At 42.3% G+C, this 8530-nt stretch overlaps 1 pseudogene; it reads right to left on the bottom strand.

Moving 5' to 3' along the window:
* Positions 1 to 7926: 7926 nt before the first annotated feature.
* Positions 7927 to 8049, bottom strand: LOC117722848 (small nucleolar RNA SNORA17; annotated as a pseudogene).
* Between the last annotated feature and the right edge of the window lie 481 nt (positions 8050 to 8530).

Below are 8530 nucleotides of genomic sequence, written 5' to 3'. Positions count from 1 at the left end.
GAATACCTTATCTGATGCATTAGGGACAGATGGGTATACAGCGAGTGAAAATCAGGAATTCTCAATGGCTGGAAGAACAGAATCTTTGATTAAAGAATCTATGTCACTATTCCTTGTTGAGGACATTAATCTCTTACAGCCTTTGTTCTGCTAAATCACAAGGATTCTAGACTTGTGATTTAATACCTTGTCGCAGAGTTCACAGAAATGTTGTCTTCTTGAATAAGAAACAAACTGTTGTCAGCTGCCATTTGCCAGGCCCCAAGTCAGAGCCTTATGTACAGGGACATGAACTTGTAAGAATAAACTTCTGTGACAGGAAATGCTGTGCAGGAAAACACTGGTCTAAATTTACTCAGCCCCTGATCTGATCACCTGGGAAGCTGACTTCTGTCTTCTAGACTTGAAGATTCATGGCATGGCCCCTGGAATTCTTCTAGGGACATATTTGGAGGAAATACTGAAAAGTGAGGCTAACTTGAATCAGACATCTGCCTGCTGGCTCACGGGTTCTTGTGAAGGTCCATAATATAAAGGCAGCTCCAACGGAAACTGATAGAGCCTGGTGGAGGGAGAGCCTGTCACTGATTTGTTTTCCCAGTTGTTCCCGGAGAGTCGATTTAATGGCTGCACAGGCACTATGGGAATGTGAAGAAATGTTTTAGGGTCATTCAAAAATGAATAGCACTATTAGTTCTGACTGAGGATAAGCTGGATTAGTCTGCATGTGTCTATGCTACCCTGCTTTGCCTCTCAAAGTCATCAACAGTCATCAGAGCCTGGGTGAATTTCATCACTGCCTCCTGGGAGGCTTGCTATTCGGGGAGGGTAATGGCTTGCAGCATGTCTTGAATGACCTTGAATAATTTTCCAAGGCCTGGCACAGTCCACAGTTCCTCATTTGAGATGCTGAGTGTGTTTTTGTAGATGATTCCATCTGTGTGCATGTATACATGAGGGTGTGCATATCTACATAGCATTAGACACATGTGACATAATGGGAGTTAGCTTTCATTAAATATTGAGTTTTTCTAGATATATTATATTTACTGTCTTAAATATTATTTAATTTTCAAAATGTTATTATTCCAATATTCTCAAAAGAAGAATCTATCTAATAAAAATTTAATTGTCCCAGACCTGCCAAAACATTTGAACATATTGTTAGTGCTTTAACCACTAGATGCATTGTATGACACAGACACATACATATATATCCATGTATGGGCAATGTATGACTAGAACAGCTGAATTGATGTTCCAGGCTTTCATTGGAATTGATCCCAGAGTAAACAGCAGTACAGCACTATTATTAATTTTTGTTTCTTCTATTAGTTTTTGTTTAGTCTGTTTGAATCCATAATAGATTAGTTCAAAGTAATCATGTCAATTACAGTGTTCATTTGACATAAAAAGATGAATGAATTTAATAAAAAACAACCTCTCCACTGTCTTATTTCCACAGCATGAAGAATAAGGAGCATGTGTGTATGTTTATCTCTGCACTCCCTCATCATCCTGATGGCCATCTCTGAAACGCAGAGAACAAAGGTCAAAGGTCATGCTGTACAAACCCTAAATTACATTTGGCTAATGCTTTTCTTTAGAAAGAGATGTAGAGACAAATTTGCATGTAAAGTCAGGTAACAGGTGAACAGGAAGAAAGCATGAAATATAGGATGTTAGAAAACTTCTAATTTTCACTTATATGAGGGACAATCTTGAAGAGAAAGTTCCTTGAGTACAATAGGAAAGAAGATGGAACAAGTTAGTCAACATAGGGGAAAAGAGGACATTTTTGGACTTGATTTTGAGGATGTAATATGATTGCAACATTTTCTCCTTCTCTTTTCTCTCTCCCAACTCCCTCATGCATGCTGTCTTACTTTCATTCAAATGTATGGCCTGTTTTTCATTAATTGTTATTGCATGCATATATAAACGTATGTATGTGCACATAAATATGTACATTTGTACATGTTTACATATATATTCCTAAATATTACCTGTTCTATTTGTATAATGTTATTTGCATGTATGTTTTCATGGCTGACCTTTTGGTATTATATAACCAGTCAATGTGCTGTTCCTGGGGGAAGACTCTCTCTCCTGCTCCCAGCATTCTTCAGTTTCCTGTAGTTCTTTGTATAGGATTAAGGCCTGTGGGCTTTTCCCATCCACTTTGACATGTTCATCAGTATCCTTGTTCAGCTCACATTTGGGCAGTCATGTTAGTGAGACTTTGTGGGTGTAGCTTCAGGTGTTACAGGAGACTGTGAGAGTTCAGAGCAAGCTTCCTGATCTTATGGCTCTTTCAATCTGTCTGTTCCCTCTTTCATAATGTTCCCTGAACCTTAGATGCAGGGGCGTCTTGTAGATGGATCCCTTGTGACTGGGCTCTGAAACTCTGACTTTTGATTGGTTGTGCTCTTCTGTAGTGGTCTCCATCTGTTGCAAAGAGACATTTCCTTTATGAGGGTAAGGACCACATTGTTGTTAGAGATTATGCTAGTTTCATAAATTAGTGGTTGTAGTTTCTCCTCCAATAACAATGACTTTATCAACACTGACAATTAACAATTGTTCTTAAGTCCAATTATAGAGTCAGTGGTTACTGCCAAGGCATGCATGCCACTAATGCTCCTTAGGGTTCTCATGCCATGCTGGTTGATATGGTTCACAGGTGTCACATCTGAGTGGAACCACTGCCTCACCCTTCCTTTAGATGCTTGCCTTGTTACCTTCTGATCTACAAAAGCTAGTCTTTAGGGAAGAGAAATTAAGGTCAAATCCAGATCAAGTGCCTCTTGGCCCTATTTCTAAAGGGCATAGTCTCTTCAGCTTTACCTTCCACCTCTCAGGGAGAGTAACCAAGGACAATGGCAATAGGCTGGATGCTTTAGGGGTCTCTTAAACAGCCCTGCCCCAACAATTTAAACAAAGGTTTCTCATGTCTGGTATTTGGATTTTTGTTAGGAAGTACTTGACTCTTGGAAGGAGCACTGTCAGCCCAGATGCGATAAGTTCACTAAAACTATATATGTTCATTTATACCCAGAATTGCTTGTATCACTGGCTTTTCTGCTTTAGATAAAAATAGTTAATATTATAATTTCTTATGCCCTCTTCAGATGTCTTCATTCTTCCCTAACTTCTAGTGATGAACTTTTTTTTTTTTTTGAGTTTTTCTTTTTAACTTCTTTTAAGAATTCTCTTGTCTGAAACTGCAAGGCTCAGTGGGATAGGATGTGCCTAATCCTGAAGAGACTTGATGCCCTAGAGAAGGGGGATGCCCAGGGTGGGGCACCCTCTCAGAGGCAAAAACGAGGCATGGGGTGAAGAACTCCAGGATGATGGAATGGGAGAGAGCAACATTTGGGATGTAAATAAATAAAATAATTAATTTAAAAAAGCATTTTAAAAACTTCTCTTTTCAGGTCCCCATCTCTCTCTGTCCCTCTCTCTGTCTCTGTCTCTGTCACACACACACACACACACACACACACACACACACACACACACACACCCTTCTCTTCTCTTACTCTCTGATGAGAAGCCCTTTTCTTTAGGTTTTGGTGTTTTGAGACAGGATTTTTCTATGAGGCCCTGGCTGTGCTAGAATTCACTCTGAAGATCAGACTTGCTTCACACTCAGAGATCCACCTGCCTCTGACTCTCGAGGGTTGTGATTAAAGTCATACCAACACTGCCTGACTTCAGGTTCATTTTTTTTTTAAATGAGTCATTTCTTTCTTTTTAAAAATTCTTTTTTAAAAAAAGTTCTTTATGTATTCTGATATTAATCTTCTGTCAGTTGTTGTCTTAGTTACTGTTCTACTGCTGGGATAAAACAATACAACTATGGCAAATTCTCAAAGAAACCATTATCTGGGGCTTGCTTACCATTTCAGAGGTTCATGTATGACCATCATGGAAGGAGGACATGGAGGCAGGCATGCATGGGCATGAAGCAGTAGCTGGGAGCTTACTTACATTCTGATTTTTGGGCAGGAGGGAGGAAGGGAGGGAGGGAGGGAGAGAGAAAGACAGAGACACAGACACACAGAGAAAAAAAGAGAGACAGAAAAAAGGGAGAGGAATGGGGAGAGGAAGAGGAAGAGAAAGAGGAAGAGGCACAGGAAGAGAGAAGACTGGCCTGCTATAGGCTTTGAAACCTCAAACCTAGTGACACACCTCCTCCAGCAAGGCCATTCCTCCTAACACCTCACAAACAGTTCCACTAAGTGTGTGGATCAGGCAAACACATATGTGGACATTCTCATTAAAATCTTCATAGATTTACATCTGACAGGGATTCTCTCCCATTCTGTGGGCTCCCTCTTTACGTGGTTCATTGTTTCTTTAGTTGTGTAGGAACTTTTAGTCTCATGAAGTTCTGACTGTCAATTGTTGACCTTCATTCTCGGGCAAATAGAGTCCTGTTCAGGAAGTCCTTCCTACGCCCATATAATATAGGGGACTGCCCATGATCTTTTCCGTTTTACATTTAGGTCTGTGATCCATTCACTGTTAGTTTTTGTGCAAGCTGATAGATATGGGTCTAGTTTCATTCTTTTGCTCATGGAATCTACTTTCTCCAGTACCCTGTAGGATCAGACTCTTTTAAACCTACTTTATTTAGGGTTCTTGAACACCTCAACTTCCCTTCTAACACATCAACTAAAGGTTGGAGAGGAAGACGGTTACTAGGAAAAAAGGGTCGAAGACCTGTTTAGAAGTAGTTCTTTGGGGTGATCCAACTCTTCCTTGTCAGGTTGCCAACAGTTCAGTCCAATAGCAAACACAAACATGAATCAGTAGCAACTTGATCCAGCAGAAACTCCAAGACTCTGCCAAATTGGCATGAGTCAGCAGAAGTGGCCAGGATCAGCTAGAATACCAAGGGAAGTTCTTTGGTGGGTTTATCTCTACAAAGTGAAGATCTGAGAAGATGGGTGAAGAAGCAAGACAAGCTAAGCATTGCATGGCCAGCAAAGACCAGCAAAGAACAGCAAAGAACAGCAAAGACCAGCAAAGGCCAGCCAAGACCAGAGAAGACCAACATCAACAAGACCAGCAAAGATCAGTGAAGCATTCCATGGTGTCACATGCAAAACCATCCTTTCACTTTTTGTGAGGTTCTACTTAGACTCTTTCAAAATATCATATGTCCTCTCAAGCAGCTATTTCAGTAAAACATCTTCTCTCTCACAAGACAGTTTCCAGAAAAATGTCATGTGACACAACTGAGTTTAAAAACAAACAAACAAACAAACAAACAACAAAAATTTCCTCTTCAGTACCCTTTGTGTTTGTTTCAGTGTATTTATTTGCTCTCTTTGTAAAGTATTAAGTAGCTGAAATTTCATGTGCTCATGTTTGGACCTTCTATTTTGCTCCATTGGTCTACTTGTCTGTTTTTGTACAAACACCATATTGGTTTTTTTTTTATTACTATGGCTCTGTAAAATATTTTATGCTCAGGGATTATAATTCTTCCATATTATTTCTTTTTACTCAGGATTATTTTAGCTATTTAGGGTCTTCTGTGGTTCCATATAAATTTTAGGATATTGTTTTATTATTTCTGTGAAGAATGAGATGGGGATTTTGGTTGGCATTGCTGACACTTTTTAATGGGACTTTCATGCAGTTTCTCCAGAGTTGACACACTGTGTAACTCGGAAACAGGGATGGAGATTAGCATCACGACCACAGTATTAGCCAAAATGGCCTTCATTTAATTCTCCCACTAATGACACATATCTGTTCCAGGCTCCAATCTAGGACCCATCATGCATTTAGCTGTCCTTAAGTTTGATTATCTACTTTTTATTTTGTTCTGGTGCTCCTATGAGTTTCATTAAGGTTGTTTACAGGAGTATGGGTGAACATAGGCACACCACCAGTGGCTACATCAGTGAAGTTATTTCCCTCCATTAACTATTAGCTGTGCTTTATACTTAACATATTAAAAGAATTTACCTGTGCTTTATAACATTAATCTCAAAGTTACACCCCAGCCACGAGAGCTGGAGTCCCACAAGTCTGTGTTTTCCATGGCACAGTATTGGTAGACACAACCTTATGCTGATCTTGTGTGATAACCAAAGCTGCTAAGTGTTTAAGAGCAGTACAGACATGGCATGCCAGGAAGTCAGGGTTCCACACCTTCACCCTATTTCTTCTTGATCTTACATTGTTTTTATTGGTTCTTTGTGAATCATGCACTCCAATCCCACTCATCTCCCCCTCCCCTTGTTCCTGCTTTCCACCCTTGAAACCTTCCCTGTAGTCAAGGGAAAAACATCTCATTGTGGAAGCTATAGTATGTTACAGTGTGTCCCATAGTAGACCCTTTCATCCATACTTGTTTGCTTGCAAATCTTCATCACAAGGACTCATTGATCTGGCATGAGGACTCTGGCTTCTACTATACTATCAATATATAGAACTGTACTGGAACTCCTCTAGTATATCCTGTTGTTGCTCTGTGTCATAGAAATACTGTAATTTTGGATCTGCAAGGCCAGCCCCTTCATGAACGCCAGCAGTTCATTGATGGAGTGGGGTGGGCCAACTCAAAGCCCTGGATCTATGCCTAAAAGGTATTTGAGCTGGTCAGCCTGCCAGCTCTTCTTCGCCGACACTACTGGGGCAAGCTCTTCTGCCCCACTTCTCTATTCTCTTTCTTCCCCATCCAGTGTCACAGCCAGCAAGGGGCAGAGCCAGTTTTCCTACTCTCATGCACTTGGGGCTGGCTCATCCACAGCAACATCATAAGGGCCAGCTCTACTGTGCTGCCCAGATGAGATATGAGGCCTGTACTCCATAGTACAGGGACAGGGTCAGTTCTCTTACTCTTATGACTCTGGGGTCAGCTCCCCCACCTGCCATACATGGCAAAAGACAAGGGAGTAGAAAGGGCATCTTTTTCTCATCTGCTCCAATGCACAGCAGACAACAGTCAAGGTAGGCTCTACTGTGCTCACACCCTCAGGGCCAGCTCAGTCACAATCCCCACCTCCATGTCCAGTTCTACTGTGCTGCCCAGGTAAGATGCAGGGCTCTTCTCAATACTGCAGCAGGTAAGGGACAGGGGACAGTTCTGCTCTCATGACCCCAGGGACAGCTCTCCTGCCTGCCACAGGTGGCAAGGGGCAAAGGGGAAGGGGCTTTGCTCCTTCACCCATGCCACCTCACAGCAGACAAGAGGCAGGGCCAGCTCTCCCATGCTCATGCTCTCAGGGCTGGCTCACTCCAACCCCTACATCCATGGCCAGCTCTACTGCGCTTCTCAGGCAAGGTACAGGGCTGTTCTCATGAGTGGCAGACCAAGGACACTCATCCAGACTTTGGTGGTAGCAGACCCTTGCTGCTGCAGAGCCATGGGTCCAGACGTGGTTTCTAGTGGCAGCACAGGCCAAAATCCCACCATGGTCCCAGGTGGCATCACCTCACGTCAGGCTGTTCTTCACCACCCTGTAGTCTCCAGTTTGGTCTCTCTTCATTGTGCCCACATCCTTCTGTTTCTCATTCTCTTCCATTTCTCTACCACTCACTTGTTCCTTTTATTAGTGCCTGGCATCTCTGAGTGTCTGGGGTCATCTTAGAAGTGGTCTCAGGAGTGCTATGTCCTACCCATACATGCATGTTACCAGACTGGTAGTCATCTCAGGCTAGCTCCCTGTTGGAACCCCATGATTCCTGATTGGTGGTCATTTGGGGTTTGCACTTTGCAGGGGCCCCATGGAGGAATCATCATCCTGGTCTCCACCTTACTCCCACTGGGCCACATGGCACCAAGGCAAGTTCATCTCAACTCTGGCTTACTCTCTGCCCTTGGATACTGTTGGGGGCTATGGTGGATTGATGGTCATCTCAGGTTAGCTCTCTATCCATCCTCCCTAGAGCTGGACTGGTGGTTATCTCAGACTTGCTCCCCCAACGCCCAGGAGTTTTAAGATAGACTTAGCCTCTCTCCTCTCTGCCACCCACTGATACACATGTGACACAACAGCCATGCCTGCAATGTCTCTAAGGGGCAAGGGTTCTTACATTCTTCCATGTGCCCTATACTTTTGAGGCCTACCTCTAAATGTCTCCTTTGCCTGTAGTTCCCTTTCAAGTTAGTTATCTATCACATTATACATAGAAGTTATCTGTTTGAAGGACACATTTATTCAAGGTTCTAATCTTCTAAACAAAAAACATTGAAAGATATCCACTGCCTGTTAGATTATGCCCGGCATCTAAGGCAATGAGTCTTCGGGTTCCCAATTATTCATCTCTCACACTGACCTGCCATTCTGTCTGTTTGCCATGACTCTTAGTCTTCTCTGGCCCGTGCCTTCCAATAAGAGATACATTGTTATCATCCTCATCTCTGTTTCACAGGAAGATGAACCAGTGCTCAGAGAGATTAATAAACTTGTTCCAGGTTAGCAAGCCAAGCTGGTCTTTAAATTCAAATGGCTTCCTTCTAAAACCCAAGAGACTTAGTCTCTATATTCACAAGCCCTTGAATAAA

This window comes from Arvicanthis niloticus, chromosome 17, assembly GCF_011762505.2.
Source record: "Arvicanthis niloticus isolate mArvNil1 chromosome 17, mArvNil1.pat.X, whole genome shotgun sequence".
Taxonomy (NCBI): domain Eukaryota; kingdom Metazoa; phylum Chordata; class Mammalia; order Rodentia; family Muridae; genus Arvicanthis; species Arvicanthis niloticus.
The sequence above is the reverse complement of the archived record's forward strand: the minus strand, read 5'-3'. Positions and strand labels throughout refer to the sequence as shown.